A 20510-nucleotide genomic window follows, 5' to 3' on the forward strand; every position below is an offset into this window, starting at 1 on the left:
TAGCACAGCTATATAAGATCTCACACACCTGACCCCTGCCTACTTCTGTGTCAACATCTGCCACTCCCCTTTCATCTGTGCTCCAGCAGTACCAATCTGTTCACTGCTTCCTGTCAACTGTTTCATGCTTCCCTTTCTTCACACAGGCTAGCTCCTTTACTTGGAACTCCCTTCTTTCCCTTGGCCACCTGGTAAATTCCCAGTTTCTATCACAACCCTGATAGAGCATTGCTTTTCTATGATGCCTCAGACAGGATGCTCTCTTTTGTACTTTTTCTGAAACTCACATATAAGTCTATTTTTGTATATATCACATCATGTCGTTTCATTTGTTAGCATGTCTGTCTTCCACTTTTGATTGTGGGCTTCTTGCTTATTGTAGATAGAGAGAATTAAATCACCCTAGCACAATGACATTTGGCTAAATCATTCAACACCTGTCAGGATGGAAACTGGCAGCCACCATGCTGCTCCCCCAGGGTGAAAACCAATGGACTATCAAAAGCTCTGCACTTACTTCTCCTGCACCCCCAAAAATGACATGTGAGGCAACTCACCCTGCCCCTCTTTTCTCCTCCCCCATCACCAGAACTTAGTCGGCCCTTGCATCATTCAAAAAGGTCATAGAGAAGGAGGGATATATGTGTATACATCCTCCTGACCACGTACATTCTGCCTCTCTCTCTCCTACAGGGGATATCAGAGTGCCCTCTTGCTGGTGGGTCCTGCCCCTTACTCAGGAAATCCCCCTTGCTTTGCATATGCCTGTGTCAGTAATAATTTAAATTGCTTGTGGTCTCTGGTTTGAGTGTGGAGTATTTTCACATCTGATATCTTAAAAACTTAGGGTCTGGCAGCAGCCTACTGTGACACTTATGCATCATTATGCTCAGGGCATCAGTATAAGAACTCAGTAAAACCTGTTTCTTCAACCAAGTTAATAGAGGCCACTAGAAGAACTGCCTTAATGAACTGAACACAAGAATAATTTAAAAATTGTATTTATAAATGAGTGCTTAAGGATTTGGGTTTGTTTTCTTGAAAGAATTTGAAATATTTTACTTTTACTTGAAAATCTTGATTATACTCATTTTAATTAATCAGCTCTTGCTTCACAGGAAAAAAAAGGCACACAAAAGAAGGTTCTGGGCCAGCCTCATTGGATTATGGTGCCTCAGCTATTGAAGGCCTCAGTACACTTTTAAGTTCTCAGGTTCTGCCAGCTGGTATAAATGCAAAAAAAAAAAAAAAAAGAAAAGGCAACTGAATCTTTTAGAATAGACTTTTTACCCCCCTCTCTGGGCCAGAGAACTGGTTTATTAGACAAAAGAACCTCACATGTGGATTAGGAAGACTTATCCTCTTAACTTCAGGCACATGGACATCAGAAAAAAGAGCTATTCTAATCGCATTAGGAATTCTGGCTGTGCTGATCCAGTTTATGGAATTAATGGATTGCTTATGAGTTATTCTCAGACAATGGGAGAATAGGTTTCCTAACAAGAGAAAGTTGTTAGGAATATTTGACCGAATGTCCACACTTAACTCTATTCCTTTACTTATCAGAGTGTATTATTTGTTTTTATGTTTGTTTCCCCACTTAGCATCTTGAGGACAGTGCCCCTGTTTATTTGTCACTTTGTCGTAAAGCCCAGCATTTAGTAAGTAGTAATTAAACATTTTATGCTATTGCATATGCTACTGTTTTATTAACATGAACTTCTGCTTGTTGATGTTAGTGTATAGAAATATATTTGATTTTTGTATATTGATCTTGTATCCTGCAATCTTTCTAAACTCATTAATAGTCCTAGTAGGTTTTTAAAATAAGCCATCATGTTTTCTACATAAAGATCATGTTGCTATGAATAAAGACAGTTTTACTTCTTCATTTCCAATCTAGATGCCTTTTATTTCTTTTATTGTCTTGCCTTATTGCACTGCTAGAACTTCAGGACAATGCTGAATAGAAGTGGCAAGAAAGGATATCCTTGTCTTGTTCCTGATCTTAAGGAGAAAGTATTGAGTCTTTTCACTACAAAGGATGATGTTAACTGTAGGCTTTTTCAGACATCCTTCAGCAGGTTGAGAAAATTTCCTACTTGTTGAAGGCTTTAAATCAGGAATGGATGTTAGATTATGTCAAATGCTTTCTCTGTATCCATTAAGATGATCATATGGATATTGTTTATTAGTTTGTTAATATGGTGAATTACATTGATTTATTTAGAATATTAAACCAATTTTGCATTTTTGGGATAAACCAGAAACATATTTTATCAACTTTTAGATTCTATTTGCTAAAATTTTAAGAGTTTTTGCCTTTGTGTTCATGTAGGATATTGGTCTATAGTGTTTTTTTATTCTTTTTCTTGTAATGCTTTTGTCTGGCTTTGATATCAAGGTAATGATGGATTCAAAGTATAAACTGGAAATTGTTATCAGCTCTTAACTTTATTGGAAGACTTTGTACAGATTTACTATTATTTCTTCCTTAAGTGTTTGGTAGAGTTCACCAGTGAAGCCATTTGAGACTGGAGCTTTGTTTTTGTGAAAGAGTTTTAACTACAAATTCTATTTCTTTAGTTGATATATGACTCTAGGTTATCTATTTCATTTGAGATATTCATTTTATGAGATATGTTAATTTGTATCTTTTAAAAATATGTTCATTTCACCTAGGTTAGTGAATACAGTGGCATAAAGTTGTTCATAATAATTCCAAATTATCTCTTTAGTATCTACAGAATCTGTAGTTATGTTGCATCTCCCATTTCTAGTATTGTGTAATTGCGCCTTTTTTCCTTTTTTTTTTTTTTTTTACTGGTAGGTCTAGTTAGAGGTTTATCAGATTCATTGATCTTCTCAAAGAAATATCTTTTTATCTTCAACCTATTTGTGTCTTTATGTTTAAACTGCAGTTCTTGCTGGTCAACTATGATTTGGTCTTGCTCTTTTATCCAACCTGACAGTATGTGCCTTTTAATTGGGCTATGTAGACTATATACTTTAAAAAGAAATTGAAGTATAGTTGATTTACAATATTGTATTAGTTTGACGTTTATTTTTTTTTTTGGCAGATTGTATTCCATTATAGGTATTCCAAGATATTGGATACAATTCCCTGTGCTATACAGTAAATCATTGTTGCTTATCTATTTTATGTATAGTAGTTTATACCTGCTAATCCTATACTCCTAATTTGTCCCTCCGCTCCCTCTCCACTTTGGTCACCATACATTTGTTTTCTATGTTTGTGAGTCTGTTTCTGTTTTGTATATAGATTCATTTGTATCATTTCTTTTAGATTCCATATATGTGATATCATATAGTATTTGGTAGACCATTTACATTTTTTTAAATTTAATTTATTTTTGGATGTGTTGGGTCTTCGTTGCTGCGTGTGGGTTTTCTCTAGTTGCGCCGAGTGGGGTCTATTCTTCGTTGTGGTACACGGGCTTCACATTGCGGTGGCTTCTCTTGTTGTGAAGCATGGGCTGTAGGTGCGCAGGCTTCAGTAGTTGTGGCATGCGGGTTCTAGAGTGCAGGCTCAGTAGTTATGGTGCATGGGCTTAGTTGCTCCGCGGCATGTGGGATCTTCCTGGACCAGGGCTCAAACCTGTGTCCCCTGCATTGGCAGGCATATTCTTAACCACTGTGCCAACAGGGAAGCCACCAGACCATTTACATTTAATGTAAATATTGATGTAGTTAAACGTGAGTCTATCATCTTGTTGTCTTTTGTTCGGCTCTTCTGTTCTTTGTTCTTTTTCTCCCTTTTTTCTGCCTTCTTTTGAATTAAATCAAGTTTTGTTGTTGTTAATCCCATCTAGTTTATGTTTCATATCCGACATTGTAGTTTTCATCTCTAGAATTTCTATTTGGTTCTTTTTTATATTTCCCATACCTTTGCTTAACTTTCTGTATGTTTTAATGTACCTGTCTGCTAATTACAACATATGTCTCAGTTCTGGGTTGGTGCCAATTGACTGATTTTTGTCTTAATTATGGGTTATATTTTTCTGCATCTTTGCATGCTTGGTAATTTTTGATTGGATGCCATTTTATTTTATTTTTCTCGTTTCTTTTTCTGTGGTTGACTTCTAGTTTCATGATGTTGTAGTCATAAAAGATGCTTGAAATAATTTATATACTCTGAAAATTGTTGAAGCTTGTTTTGTGCCCTAGTATGTGATCATTCCTAGAGAATGTTCCATGTGCATTTGAAAAGAATGTTTATTCTGCTTTTTTGGATGTAATGTCCTGAGAAATATCAATTATGTCTAACTGTTCTATTGTGTCATTTAGGATCTCTGTTGCCTCATTGATTTTCTGTCCATTGACGTGAGTGGGGTGTTAGAGACTCCTACTACTATTGTATTCCTATCAATTTCTCCCTTTATGTCTGTTAGTATTTGTTTTATGTATTTGGGTGCTCCTATATTGGGTGCATATATGTTGACCAGTGTAGTATCCTCTTCTTGTATTGATCCTTTTACCATTATATAGTGTCCTTCTTTATCTTGCTTTATGACTTTTGTTTTAATGTCTATTTCATCTGATACGAGTATTGTGACCCCCACTTTCTTGTCATTTCCGTTTGCATGAAATATCTTTTTCCATTCCCTTTATTTCAATCTATGTGTGTCCTTTGCCTTAAAGTGGGTCTCTTGTAGGTGACATATTGTAGGCTTACTTTTTAATTTCTTTATACAATCTGCCACTCTATGTCTTTTGATTGGAGCATTTAGTCCGTTGACATTTAAGGTAATTATTGATGGATACGTATTTATTGCCATTTTAAACCTTGTTTTCCAGTTGATTTTGTATTTCTTCTTTGTTTCTTTTTGTTTTTCCTTTTGTGGTTTGATGATTTTCTCTTTTATTATGCTTGTGTTCTCTTCTTTTTGGTTTTTGTGAATCTATTGTATGTTTTTGATTTGTGGTCACCCTGTTTTTCAAGTATGTTAACCCATTACTATATCTACTTGTTTTAGACTAAAAGTCATATAGGCTGAAACGCATTCTAAAAAAAAAACCAAAAAACTACATTTTCTTACTCTCCTCCCCCTCATTTTATAATTTTGATTTCCTCTTTTACATCCTCATGTTTATCCTTTTCTGTTCATTTTGGTTATCATCACTTTCACAGAAATTTTTTTGATTAAAAAGAAAATCTGTATACTGGCTTATTTAAGTGATTTACTTTCCAACTGTGATTTTCTCTTTCCTATAGATTCTTACTTCTTTTCTATTTTGAGAAGGTCTTTTAATATTTTTTTAGGATAGGTTTAATATTGCTGTATTCCTTTAGTTTTTGCTTGTCTGAGAAATTCTTTATCTCTCCTTCTACTCTAAATGATAATCTTGCTGGGTAGAGTATCCTAGGTTGCAAATTTTTCCCTTTCAGGACTTTGAATATATCTTGCCACTCCCTTCTGTGGGTGCCAGACATTTTAAATTTTACTTCATTGCTTGCTAGGTTTATTTGTATTCCTTTAAATATTATTGAGCTTTATTCTGTGACTCATTGTTTTTGGAAACAGTTTGGTTTTTCAGTTTTGTTTAAAAGATTTGTTAGGTTGGATTGAAGCAGTGCTCAGTGTAAGACCAATTTTCCTCAACACTGTATTATGCAGTATTACTGTCTAATACCGAGTTCAAGACTCTTTTGATTATTTTACCAAATTCTCCATGAATCATGAGACTTTCTAGTTTGGGTGCTGGGAATAGGTACTATATTCTCATCTCTGTGTGGGTGACTAGCACTGTGACCTCTAATCCACTCAGGTGATTCTTTTGGCCTTGGGTAATCTCCTCACACAGAAGCACTAATAAGTATTTCAGTTGAATATTCAAGGGGGACACTCTGCAGAGCTTCAGAATTCTCTCTCTGTAGACTTCCTCTTTTACAGGACTCCTTTGTATGAACTCTAGTCACCTTGTTTTCCTCAATTCTCAGCTCCATCTCCTTAACTTGGAATCTTCTAGGCTCTATCTAGATTCACTTTCTGGGCATCACAGCCTAGAATCCTTTCATAGCATTAAGCTGGTGCAGTTGGATGGTTTACCTTGTCTAGTGGCCACTGTTTTTTTTATTGATGATGATGTCCCATATCATGAACAGTGTTGTTTCTTTTAAAAATTATTTCAGATAGGAGGGTTACTCTGGTCCTTAGTACTTAATTTTGTTTGGGAGCTAAAGTTCACTGATTGATAAATATACATTTTTTTTTGAAATAAATTTCAGAGAACTGCCTGAGTGACATACAGAACAGTGGCAGGGAGTTTTGTTGTGCATTTTTAGAAGTGAGAAAATGAGATTATGGAGTTTCATGACTGAAGGCATTACATATGATATGGTGGTATTGGAAGTCAAATAATGCAGGAGGCAAGAAACTTAAGAAAGACTTTTCTGTTAAGACTTATAAGATACAAATAGTGTCATGTACTGTGGTAAATATGGCAGTGAATAAAATGACAAAGTCCCTTCCTTCATTAAACTTCATCCCAGTTTGTATGAGATCAAGTTTTGAGTACCTAATGTAGTATTTTTATATTCACTTAATTGAGATGCTTTATTTAATTACGGTAGATGATGTAATCCAAAAAATACACAACATATGATATGTTACCTCGTAGCCTTATACTTCCTTTGTTATAGCACTTGTTACATTATAATTGGCAATTTATTCATCTCTTCCTCTAACCAGTCTGTGAGCATCTCTATATCAGGACTAGGGTGTTTTATTTAGTCTTTTAACCCCATTGTGTACATAATGCAGAGCACATAGCAGGTACTAATGAGTGAATAAATGAATGGATAAATGAACAGTGCAAATTTTCTGTACTAGGGTTGATTGTCAAGGGAGTTATTTTGGATAAATGGGCCTTCTGACCGCTGCCCTAATACCCATCAGTCAAAATGGGCAACACATTTATTCTCAAGCTCAACTGAGGTTGGTATGTAATAATAATAATAGGTTAAGTGCTCAGTACATTTTTTCTAAAGTTTTAATACTAATCTTCTATGACAACTTCAAGTTGTTTTGCCTTCAAATTTAAACAAATGAGCAGCAGTACTCCCTAAATTCAAAGAAGTGAGAAGCTAGTCATGTATCCACTTGAGTATTACTCAGTACTTACTTCACAATATGACAAATGCAGTTCTGTGATCGTCAACATAAAAAGAAAAAAAAAAAAAGAGGCAGCAGACAATTGTGGCTCATGTCCACAGCAGCAGGATCTTTGTATGTGTCTCTAGGATCTAGAACAATGCCTAGAAATGAATGAAGAGATGAATGAACAACATCTCATCCTTCTCAAGGCTAATTCACTATCAGCAAAATGACTCTGGGAGCATAGCTGAAAAAAAGAAATAGGTGACTTCATTTTCAAATTTCTATATCTGATGAGGATGGCATTATTATGGTTTATGAAGAGAATTTCCATTTCTCAAAGGGTTTCTTCTAAAGCTGCCTCTTCAAAAAAGCAGATATTTTCTAATCAAATGGCCTTGGCCCACTGCAGAAAATGAGTGAGCAGATTGCTTTTCAGAATATTTGTGGAATATAAGGCTTTAGCTTTATATTCAAGTTATTCAAGCCATGATTCAATACCCTGAATTCCAATTAAGTTTGTAAAATGAGATGTCAGATTGAAAACCTCTGTCAGGTTTTAACTTGCTTCTCAGAAGATATTTCTACGTAATCAGCAGGACAGTAAAAGGGCACACAGGGGAAGAGAAGAAAAAAAGCCATGCACAAAGATAATGTGGTAAAGTTGTGCATAAGTTATAGGGCTTTAATGATATTTTATAATTAAAAATTTGGCCAAACATTTGATAAGACATCAAATATAATTATGAAAAGGTGAAATATCAGAAAAGAATCCACTGAAGATGCCCAAATCAGACTTGTTGAGTTATTTATTTCCAAACTTTGCTTATCTCGCATACCAAAAAAAAAAAAAAAGCTGAGTGGGAAAAAAAGGAGATTAGTAGATTCTAATTGCTTACCATGCAAGCTCTGTCGATTAGTTTGCAACTGCTGATAACGGCACAAAAATGTGCACTAGAGCTGTGAGATATTCCATGAGACTGCTACAATGTCTTTTCCTGGCATTAATCGTAAATGCAGAAATTCACATTCAATCAGATTTGCAAGTAATTTTTTCCCACATAAATTCCTCATAATCATTCTTTAGCTAAGTTAATCATGTCTGTCCAGGTTGTGTGCAGTTGAGGCAATTATTCAAAGAATCTTGGTCTTATAAAATTACTTTGACCTGTAATGTTCATATTTCTGAATTAACACTTTCCATTTTTGCCTGAATTATCTACCGTTGAGTCAAATTTCTGTTTTATTTTTTTTGCATGAGGACACATTTTTGAGTGCCTAATGTATTATTTTTGCATTCATTAATTAGAGATGTTATATTTAATTAGGAATTTCTTTTAACAACTGGATTTAGAAAGGTTCCAACCACACTGAAATTAAATTTTAACTGTTACATTCAAAAGATCTATCTTAGATTATTATGGTAGTGATGCTCCTAACTAGAAGATTCTGGGTTTGAAAGAATCAGTAAAGTTAACATTTGAAAGAGAGTAAAAGAAGAAATGGGGCACCATTTCTTCTCTGAAGGGCATTAAGTGATTTTCTCTATTTTGGAATGGGTGGCAACTACTCCAACCAATCATTGGACCACTGGACCCTTTCAGAGGTTCTTGGAAGAGAAGAGGTGAAGAGAAAAGGGAGGGACTAGGTGTTCCTTCTTCCTTTCTCCTCCATATCCAAACTTGGAATAAGTGAAAAACATTAGCTGTATTTACAGAAACAAATAGCTTTATTAGTCATTATTGAATTAACCAATAAGATCAGTATAGTAAAGCTATAATAAATTCAATAAACATTTCAGTCATCTAATGACTTGTCATATTTTATTTGACTAAACTAACTCTTAGAATCCAAGACACTAGTCTTTAAAAAGCTTAGAGAATATCTAGTACAAGCTTCCCATTTTACATGTTAGGAAATTAAAACTCAAAAAGATCAGTTACCTAACGTATTAGTAAAAGCCCAAGAATTCATTGTTTTTATTCTCAATTAGGTCAGAATTGAAATGGCCTTGGTATAGGATATAGCAACTAGATTTGAGATATTTAAAGCACATTTTTTTTTACATATCTATTTGTCTTAGTCTTTTCTCCCCACCAGAGAATGTTTACTTCCAACAGCCCATGTATGGCCCAAATGGATACCAGATAGTACTTCTCTACATCACTTTTAATTATCATGGGTGGAGGGTCCAGATCTTGTCTCCCTATTAGGCTATACCCAGTATGAATGATGAGACTAAGTTCCCAGGCAAAGTTTACTTCTTGCCATGGAAAACAATTTTCATGAACCCAGATTTTAGGATTCAGTCAAGCCAATTAGAATTAGACTATAATCATGCTAGATTAAACTAATCATTCTAATTAAAATCATGCTAGATAAAAGATAAGGCAGCATTTACCAAACCTACATAGTCATAAGAATCACCTGGAGTACTTGTTAGAAATACAGATTCCCTCTCTGCAGATTCAGACTCATTAGGTCTGATGTGATAGATTAGCCAACGTTGGAAAACACTAAAATAGGGTCTGTGGGCTAGCACAGGCAAGGCAGGTACAATAGAGCTTAGATGGCTGTACCAGGGGAGAAAAAACTTAAGAGGAAGATCAGAGATAGTTCAGACATAGAGGCAGATGTCTTTGGTCATATTAGTTAGAGTGTGCTTAAAAGTTGAGGTCATTGAGTGACATTAGTGGCTCTGAGGAAAGGCTGAATGCTCCGGAATTACCTAGCTGATGCTTGCTCTAGAACTGCATAATTAGTTGAAGTTGATTTTGTTATGTTAAATTAAAAGACTCCATGGTTCTTGATATCCCCAGTGTCTGGCATCACTGTCACTTGATAAAGATTGCTGGAATTAAAACAAAATAGATTCCATAGGGATATGAAGAAAATTTATACAGAGGAATTCTTTCCATTAAAGATGATTTTAAGATCTGCCTTTTTAAAATCATTGGCTGAGATTGTAAATGTACAAATATCTCTTTAACAATGGTGGGACAACTTCATTCTCCTGAGTGCTCTAGCCTTTGAATCTTCTGGAAAAGCAATGGAAAGGTGTTTATGCCCTCAGATGACCTGGAGAGCTGTTCAATTCTGGCTTAATTCTCATCAACACCACATGGCTTATCCTCTAAGAACTTTTCTTTCCTGGTGGAAAGGATCTTGTAAATTATTTTTCCTCTTTGTGCCTGTGTTTTCTCATTCTAATATACCAATAATAACTACCTCAACAAGTTCTTGTGAGAAGAAAATGAATTGTTAATGTAATGTGCTCAGAAGAGTGCCTGGCAACAAGTGCTTAATAAATGTGAGTTATTATTATTATTGTCACTTCAGAAGGAGAGTAGTTATGATGCTGGGGGTAGAAAGAAAAGAATCATTGAACTATGTGGAAGATTGAGGACAATGATGACCCCAATTTTTCTCCCTTTTCCATGCCCTCTGCAACGTGTCTTTGCAACTCCTCCTATCAAGAGATGGAATCTATTTCCCCACTCCTTGGGTCTGGGCTGATCTGTGACTTCCTTAGACCAACAGAATGCAGTAGAAGGGAAGGTATGCCAGTTCCAGGCCTAGCCCTCTAGAAGCATTGTGCAATTCCACTCTGTGTCTTGGGCCTTTGCTCTGCCATGAGAAAAAGCCCAGGCTAGCCTGCTGGAAGGTGAGAGGCTGCATGAAATGAAGATAAGTCATCTCAGCTGAGGCCATTCTAGATCAGGTAAGATCAGAAAAACTGTCCTTTTGAGCCCAGTTGAAATTATTGAACTGCAGAATTGTGAGCTAAATAAACGGTTGTCGTTTTAAGCTTTTAGATTTTGAGGGTGGTTGTTTAATGCAAAAATAACTACTTGATATCTTGTAATTAAAGATGAGGGACAGATGTCAAGTGATAAATGTTGGCTTATTTGCTACTCTAAGCCAACTACTAGCAGCTGGTTAATACTATAAAACATATTATCATAGAATTTTAAACTTGGTATAGACTTTAAAGATATCTTGGTATAAACTCCTTAGTTTACAAATGAAGAAACTGGAACTCAAAGAGGTAAAGTGATTTGTAAAATGTCATTCATATAAGTAATTGTAAAGCTAGATTTGCAAAATGTTAGGAGAATAAAAAGGAATGAGGACAAATGCATATTGATTTTGGAAGCAAAGTAAAGGAAAGTGCCCAGGAACTTCTTATGAAAGAGAAGAGAATGTGACCATGGAAAGCTTAGGAGAGCAGTTCTGCATGACTGAAGTATTTTGCATCATTACCAGTAGATATGTGTCTATCAAGTCTCTCCACCCAAATAGTCTCAATGTTGGATGAGAATTAATTCACCCTCTAAGCATCTGTGGGCATAACCAGAGGCTACTGGCTTGGAGGATCAAATTTCCTTTAAGTTTGTAAAATATTCATATACCCTATCACATAGTATAGATTATTTATTTATATTTTTCTCCTCCAAAATTTCATGACAAACTGACTCTGCAGAAAGATGAGTCCTATTTGTCTTTGGTTATGCCCTGGAATATGACCTCTCCTGTTGGAAAAGCATATTATTTTAAGGTGGTCAAGCAAAAAAAAAATTCTATATACTGTTGATACAGTAAAGGATAAAAATTCACAAGGCCTCTGGTTCTCTCTTTGGGGTACCTCATTGTTAAGTCCTATTTCACTCCTGTATAAATATTTATTGAGGACCTTCTATGTTCCAGATACTGTTTTAGGTCTTGGAGATTTTTTAAAACAAAGATATACTATTCCAATTTTGACTCAAGCCAAAAACATTAGCTTTCTTATAGCATAACCAGGGACACAGAGGTATCACCATAGAAGGTGCAAAAGAAGAAGCTCTCGTGATAGATCTCATGATCTATCCAAAGGTAGCCAAAAGCAAGAAAGACTTGGACAAACCAACCCTGAGAACTGGCAATGGTAAGACACCAGCTGTGAATGCAGTGCAACCCATCCACTTGCTCTTGGCCTCCACCCCACCTCCCTGATAGGTGGCTGCCTGCAGTTGCAGGTATGACAACCTGCATGCCCTGGCAGGAGGAAAGCCAAACTCTCAGGGCACAGAACTAGACAAAGAAGAAAGCAATAGCTGTCCCTGGGAGGGAAAGGATCAATAATCAGTCCCTCAGAACCAAATTCACATGAGTAAAAATCCAAATAACTAATTTCTACAAATGTTTTTCACTTGTTAATCGAAATTTGGAAAAGATAAGACAAAGAGACATTTACCACCCTCATTTGATTGGACCCTGCAGATAGAAACCTGGGAGGCTGACTTTGGTAAGAATTTTTACATTCGGCCAGCTTTGTCAGGGGTCCTGGATTTCAGCTACAGTCTCCAGAGTAAGTGGGGTGTCCCAGCTAGCCCATTCTCATTGCCAGAAGTCTAGGGGAGGAAAAAGGTCTTTTCCTCTATCCACTTTAAGTTCCTTGGCTGGGGCCCTGATAATCGGGCCAAAGACAGATTAACAACTGAAAAACAAAGAGAAGTTTATCAATATGCACTGTGCATGTACACATGAGAGTACCCAAAGATGAGCAACCCAAAATGTGGTTAGAATCTGGGTTTTTATACCATCTTAGGTAAGATAAAGGGATAAAGGGCTTCTGAGAGAGGTTAGTTAGGGGAAGGCGGCCAGAAAAATATGGTAAACAAGAGTTGTTTAATAAAGTTTGTTAACCAGTTTTTTTTGGTGCCTTCTCCATTCACAAGAGTTAAAAGAGTCCTCCTCTTTCTGGTATAGGAAAATAGACATCTTATTTACAAATGTAAGTTTCCTTCATAAATGTAAATTTCCTTTACAAAAGGGAATCTTGTGCCCTGGTTTTAGAGCTTTTCCTGGGTGTTCAGGTTCTACTGGCCTTTAGCTCAAAGAAGCATATTTTGCGGTGATTATTCTGGCATCATTCAAGATAGAGTAGCAATAAACCAAAACCTCCTGCTCTCGAGGCATATATTAATTTCCTGCTGTTAATTACCACACACTTAGTGACTAAAACAACACAAACTTATTATCTTTTCTTTCTGGAGGTCAGAAGTCTAAATTGGTTTTACAGAGTCGCTTTCCTTCTGAAGCCTCTAGGAGAGAATGTTTCCTTGACTTTTCCAGCTTTCATTTTTATTTATTTATTTATTGACTCTAACCAAGTTGTAGATTCTACTTCAATATTTCTTTTTAAAAAATTTTTTATTGGAGTATAGTTGATTTACAGTGTTGTGTTACTTTCAGGTGTAGAGCAAAGTGAATCATTTATACATATAACCACTCTTTTTTAGATTCTTTTCTCATATAGGCCACTACAGAGTATTGAGTAGAGTTCCCTGTGCTATACAGTAGATCCTTATTAGTTATGTATTTTATGTATAGTAGTGCGTATATGTCAATCCCAATCTCCCAATTTATTGCTCTACGCCCTTACCCCCGGTAACCATAAGTTTCTATTCTACATCTGTAACTCTATTTCTGTTTTGTAAATAAGTTCATTTGTACCCTTTTTTAAGATTCCATATAGAAGTGATATCATGTGATATTTGTCTTTCTCTGTCTGACTTACTTCACTCAGTATGACAATCTCTAGGTCCATCTATGTTGCTGCAAATGGCATTACTTTGTTCTTTTTTATGGTCGAGTAATATTACATTGTATATATGTACCACATCTTCTTTATCCATTTATCGGCTGATGGATATTTGGGTTACTTCCATGTCCTGGCTATTGTCAATAGTGCTGCAATGAACACTGGGGTGCATGAATCTTTTTGAATTATGGTTTTCTCCAGATATATGCTCAGGAGTGGGATTGCTGGATCATATGGTAGCTCTATTTTTAGTTTTATAAGGAACCTCCATACTGTTCTCCAGAAAGCCTGTACAAATTTACATTCCCACCAACATTTCCTTTTCTCCACACCCTTTCCAGCATTTATGTTTGTAGATTTTTCTGATAATGGCCATTCTGGCCGGTGTGAGGTGATACCTCATTGTAGTTTTGTTTTGCATTTCTCTAATAATTAGTGATGTTGAGCATCTTTTCATGTGTTCTTTGACGATCTGTATGTCTTCTTCGGAGAAATGTCTATCTAGAACTTCTGCCCATTTTTTAATTGCGTTGTCTGCTTTTTTCTGATATTGAGCTGCATGAGCTGTTTGTGTATTTTGGAGATTAATCCCTTGTTGGTTGCTTCATTTGCAAATATTTTCTCCCATTCTGAGGGTTGTCTTTTCATTTTGTTTATGGTTTCCTTTGCTGTGCAAAAGCTTTTAAGTTTAATTAGGTCCCATTTGTTTATTTTTGTTTTTATTTTCATTACTCTAGGAGGTGGATCAAAAAAGATCTTGCTGCGATTTATGTCAAAGGGTGTTCTGTGTATGTTTTCCTCTAAGAGTTTTACATTTAGGTCTTTAGTCCATTTTGAGTTTATTTTTGTGTATGGTGTTACAGAGTGTTCTAATTTGATTTGTTTATATTTAGCTATCCAGTTTTCCCAGCACCACTTATTGAAGAGACTTTCTTTTCTCCATTGTATAGTCTTGCCCCCTTTGTCATAGATTAGGTGACCACAGGTGTGTGTGTTTATCTCTGGACTTTCTATCCTGTTCCATTGGTCAATATTTCCGTTTTTGTGCCAGTATCATACTTTTTTGATGACTGTAACTTTGCAGTATAGTCTGAAGTCAGGGAGCCTGATTCCTTCATCTCCCTTTTTCTTTCTCTAGATTGCTTTGGCTATTAGGGGTCTTTTGTGTTTCCATACAAATTGTAAAAGTTTTTGTTCTAATTCTGTGAAAAATGCCATTGCTAATTTGATAGGGATTGCATTGAATCTGTAGATTGCTTTGGGTAGTCATTTTCACAATATTGATTCTTCCAATCCAAGAACATGGTATATCTCCCCATCTGTTTGTGTCACCTTTTATTTCTTTCATCAGTATCTTATAGTTTTCTGAGTACAGGTCTTTCACCTCCTTCAGTAGGTTTATTCCTAGGCATTTTACTCTTTTTGATGTGATGGCAAATGGGATTGTTTCCTTAATTTCTCTTTCTGATCTTTCATTCTTAGTGTACAAGAACGTAAGAGATTTCTGTGTGTTAATTTTGTATCCTGCAACTTTACCAAATACATTGATGAGCTCTAGTAGTTTTCTGATAGCATCTTTAGGATTTTCTATGTATAGTGTCATGTCATCTGCAAACAGTGACAGTTTTACTTCTTTTCCAATTTGGATTCCTTTTATTTCTTTTTCTTCTCTGAAAGTTATTCTGGGACTGTTCAAGATGATAGAGCAGCAATAAACCAAAAACTTCTGCTCTCAAGGAGCATATTAATTTCCTGCTGTTAATTACCACATACTTAGTGACTAAAGAACACAAACTTATTGTCTTATGTTTCTGGAGGTCAGAAGTCTAAACTAGTTTCACAGAGTTGCTTTTCTTCTGAAGCCTCTAGCAGAGAATGTTTCCTTGACCTTTCCAGCTTTTAGAGGCCACCTATATTCATTGGCCTGTGGCTTCTTCCTGTATCTTGAAGCCAGCAGCACAGCATTTTCTCTGTCTTCTGCTTCCATGTTCACATCTCTCTGTCTCTGATTTTCCTAGCTTCTTTTATAAGGACCTTTGTGATTATATTGGGTTTACACAGATGATCCAGATAATCCAGGGTAATCCCTCTATCCCAAGATCCTTATTTCAATCACATTTGCAAAGTATATATATATATTTATCATATAAGGCATTATAATCTCAGGCTTTGGCATTAGGACATGAACTTATCTGGGGGCCTGTTATTCAACCTAACACAAGAAGTCACATTTTAGTAAAGTTCACCTTTATAGAATAAAGTCCACGTTCTTGAATGTGTGTCAGATAAATTTTTATGATGTTCAGGAAGGATACAAGATGGCAAAGTAGAAGGACTTGAGATTACCTCCTCTCATGAAAATACTTAAATAACAAATAACAGCTGAACAACCATCAACAAAAAAGACTGGAACCTACAAAAAAAGATAATCTACATCCAAAGACAAAGAAGAAGTCACAATGAGATGGTAGGAGGGGCGCTTCTGTGATGTAATCAAATCCCATACCTGCTGGGTGGGCGACCCACAAAGTGGAAAAGAATTATATTGTGGAGTTTCTCACACAGGAGTGAGAGTTCTGAGCCCCACGTCAGGCTCCCCAGCTGGGGGCCTGATATTGGGAGGAGGAGCCCCCAGAGCATTTGGCTTTGAAGGCCAGCAGGGCTTGAGTGCAGAAGCTCCACAGGACTGGGGGAAACAGAGACCTCACACTTGGAGGGTGCACACAAGGTTTCATGTGCACTGGGACCTATGGCAAAGTAGTGACTCCATAGGAGCCTGGGCCAGACTTACCTCTGGGTCTTGGAGAGTCTCCTGGGGAGGTGAGGGTCAGCTCTGACTCACTGTTGGGGCAAGGACACTGGTGGTGGAGTCCCCTGGGAATATTCATCAGCATGAGCTCTCCTGGAGGTTGCCATTTTGGCACTGAGACCTGGCCCTACCCAACTGCCTGCAGGTTCCAGTGCTGGGACGCCTCAGGCCAAACAACCAATAGGGTGGGAACACAGCCCCACCCATCAGCAGACAGGCTGCCTAATGTGTCCTGAGCCTACAGCAGCCTCTAAACACACCCCCTGACACAGCCCTGCCCACCAGAGAGACAAGACCCAGCTCTACCCACCAGTGGGCAGGCACCAGTCCCTCCCACCGGGAAGCCTGCACAAGCCCCTGGACCAACCTCACCCACCAGAGGGCAGACAGCAAAAGCAATCCTACAGCCTGTGGAACAGAGACCACAAAGACAGAAAGTTAGACAAAATGAGATGGCACAGAAATGTGTTCCAGATGTAGGAATAAGATAAAACCCCAGAAGAACAACTAAGTGAAGTGGAGGTAGGCAATTCACTTGAAAAAGAATTCAGAGTAATGATAGTAAAGATGATCCAAGATCTCGGAAAAAGAATGGAGGCACAGACCTAGAAGATACAAAAAGATGTTTACCGAAGAGCTAGAAGACTTAAAGAACAAACAAACAGAGATGAACAATACAGTAACTGAAATGAAAAATACACTAGAAGGAATCAATAGCAGAATAAACGAGTCAGAACAAATAAGTGAGCTGGAAGACAGACTGGTGGAAATCACTGCTGCAGAACAAAGGGGAAAAAAAAATGAAAGTTTTACGACGTTCTTCCCAGCAGTATCTCCCCGCCTCAAATACATAGCTCAGCAATCCTGATCTGCTTCTATTACCCTTCCCTCAAGAACACATCTGCTATATCTTACCCCCTGTGATTTGCCTCTGTCTACACTACCCTAGCCCTCCCATACCCTGTCCCTACATCCATTAACCCTCTGCCTGGCAAAACCCTCATCCAATACATCACCTTACCAGTGAAATGGTGCCCCTTCCATTTACTAGCAAAAGACCTTTGCCTGCCTCTACTGTGGATTTGATCACACTATATTAGAACTATCTGTTTATGTGTTGTTTGCCTTGTTCCATTAGTTGAAAGCTCCTTGAGAGTAGGGAGTGTAGCATTCATTTTTTCTACCCTCATCACTCAGCATAGTACTTGGCACACAATAAGAGCTTAAGAAATGTCAAATAAATGAGTATCACTGAAATTGTTTAACTATAATAATTATGAGGAAGGAGGGAGGGAAAAATTGAAGGAGTTTTTATCTTGAGTTGTTAAGAAAGTTTGGTAAAGAGCAGCTTTCTTTGCTGAGCCTAGAAAAGGAATAGCAGACAGGGGAAAGATGAGATATACATGACTCACAGGCAGTGATGATAATAAGAGCCGGAGGCACTGAAGCTTCAGGGCTGCTCCTCTCGGTTGGGGTGCTTTTGATGTGTGCCTGCTTTGATCTCTGCTGTGCAGCTATGGCCCAGGATGTTCTGGAATGAAGAAAAACTACTTACTGTTTCCTGTTTCCAAGATCCAGAGTGTGTTAGAAAATAAGCACTTGGGGAAGGGGTTGGTTTTTCCGGTGACAAAATAAAATCATTTCCCAAAGGTAAACGGTCTCTCCCACATGGTTGAGAGCTGAAGCAGATGAAAAGAGGATGCACAGAGAGGACATTGCAGTGTGCAGAAGAGAAAAGCTGAATGCAACATAAAAGCAGAGACAAGATAAAATAGAAAAATGCAAAAGGGCAGCAGCACATGGGTGAGGTCAGCTAAGCTGTACTAGTAATGGACACAATGGGACACTGGACCACACATGGACAGATTTTGCCAGCCTCTTGGAAAACACATGCATGGGAACACAGGTAATGACATTCCAGCACCTTATACTAAGGAAAAGGACAACACAGCTAGCAGATCATGACTGAGGGCAAAGAGACACAGACATACACTGCTACCTCTTTGTGTATGGGAGGCCAAATAGAACTCCCATTTGTGTAGTTTATTTTTAGAAGCATAACTTCTGTTATGAATTATGCCCAAGTTAAATCATCCTTATTAAATTTGTCTGAGATGTGGATTCAGTTATTCTCAAAAACTGATTTTTGAAATAGAACTTCCATTTTAGAAACTTTCTAAATTTGTATAATAGTCAGATTCTATTCACCATCTCAAACTAACATAGTGTAAATGTTCGGCAACTTTAAACTCCCCAGATTGGTAGAGAGAGAAAGGAGATATTATGAACTCTCAAAAAAAAAAAAAAAAAAAAAAGGAGCAGGTGCAATAAAGTTTGATCTAAGTATTGTTAGAAGGAAAATCAAGCCTTATAATGCCACATATATTAAACAGTTTAGGGATTAAAAATACCTAAGCAAATATCTGATGGATTTGATTAAAAAAGGAAGCAATTTCCAGAATATGTGTATTTTAGGGTTAATTGTCAGAGTCCCCAAATCCGGGTATTCGATGAGATACATCAGTGGAGGTCAAAGTCATTAAAGTTCTTCTACAAAGGCCTAAATTACATGATTTAACACACCAGACAGCAGAGACCTTGTCTGTTTTATTCCCCACTAGAAGAGTTCCAGCACACTGTGGATACTCAACAAACAGTTGATGGAACAAGAATAAGTATAGAGAAACTGAAGCACTGAATCTATAAAATTTGTGCTTGTGAATGGGGATAACAACTGGCATAAAAAATCATGATTTTCCAAAGACCTGTAAGTCTCTGAGGCTTGGGCTTCTGTAGTTTAGTCCTAGGAGAGAGTTAATATTAATAGTTACATTTTTTGGAGTTAATATTAGTAGTTACATTTTTTTGAGTTCCATCCTATACCAGATATTGAGCTAGACAACTTAGATACATTGCTCCTAATCCTCAGAATAACTTCCCAAGTTACATAATATTATCTGTTTTATAGATGGGGATAGAGGCTGTGAAAAGTTAAACAACTTTCCCAAAGTTACATAGCTATTAAATGGCAGAGCAGTAACTCAAATCCACATCTGACTGCTAATCAATGTGTTTTACTTATATCAAACTGTCTCTAAGAATGTATATATTTTGAAAAATTTTATTCCTTGTAATAAAATTAGTGTATGTTCATGAGAATAAATTTGGAAAATACAGAAATGTACAGGAGAAATAAAAAGTCAGCCATGATACCTCCACTCTTTTGTACACATATGGCAATACAATTGATTCTCATTATTTGCAGTGATGTTTCTATAAAGTCGCCACAAACACTGAAATAGCAAATCCTGAACCGTTGCTCCTAGGGGAATTACAGGGTTAGGTTCTTTCAAGCCTTTGGTCATAATATTTTCAGGAACTGACTAATCTATAACCTTGTTTTATGTATGTTTCTGTTCAAAACCACATTATTTAATATGTATTGTTGATTCATTAACATTTAACTCACAGCCAACAGCACTGTAACTCATGCCTGAGTGAAGCATATCTAACACATACATTTGCTTGTCAGGAACATCACCACCTTGTTATGCTTATGCTTAGGAATAAAAGGCAGCACTTCAGCACTATGCTTGGGGTTCAATTTAAACAGTGAAATCACCTATAAAAACCACAAAAATAAGAAAAACACGGCACTACATAGACTGCAAAGAGGACACTTGTTCATAGCATGAGAGCTAAAACAAGAAGGTAGAGCCTCATCTTGCTCAACCTCAGCTGGAAGCATGCATGTCAGGTGATTCAAATCATAGTCTACTACATAATCACAGAGCTAGCAGTTGGATAATATGTCAGCCTCTGCTTCCTGAGAGGAGAGATCTTAGGCAGTTCATTCTATTCTTATCAATTTTGAAGAAAACTGTATACAGTTTCCCTTGAAAGTATATATCAATATTACAATTTCAGAGAAAGTTTATTCAAAATCTGAATTGCTCAGGTTAGCCTTCTCCTTTCTGTCTTGTTTCATTTAGAAGCA

The 20510-nt window shown here is 36.8% G+C and overlaps 1 long non-coding RNA gene across 1 annotated transcript in view; it reads left to right on the plus strand.

Annotated features, from left to right (window-relative positions):
* The first annotated feature begins 389 nt into the window (after positions 1-389).
* Positions 390-20510, plus strand: part of LOC137218856 (uncharacterized) — a 40109-nt gene continuing 19988 nt past the window's right edge. The window contains exon 1 of the long non-coding RNA XR_010940892.1: positions 390-1661. This is a non-coding gene — a long non-coding RNA (uncharacterized lncRNA). The remainder of the gene's footprint in view (positions 1662-20510) is intronic.

Source organism: Pseudorca crassidens, chromosome 2 (genome assembly GCF_039906515.1).
Source record: "Pseudorca crassidens isolate mPseCra1 chromosome 2, mPseCra1.hap1, whole genome shotgun sequence".
NCBI lineage: Eukaryota > Metazoa > Chordata > Mammalia > Artiodactyla > Delphinidae > Pseudorca > Pseudorca crassidens.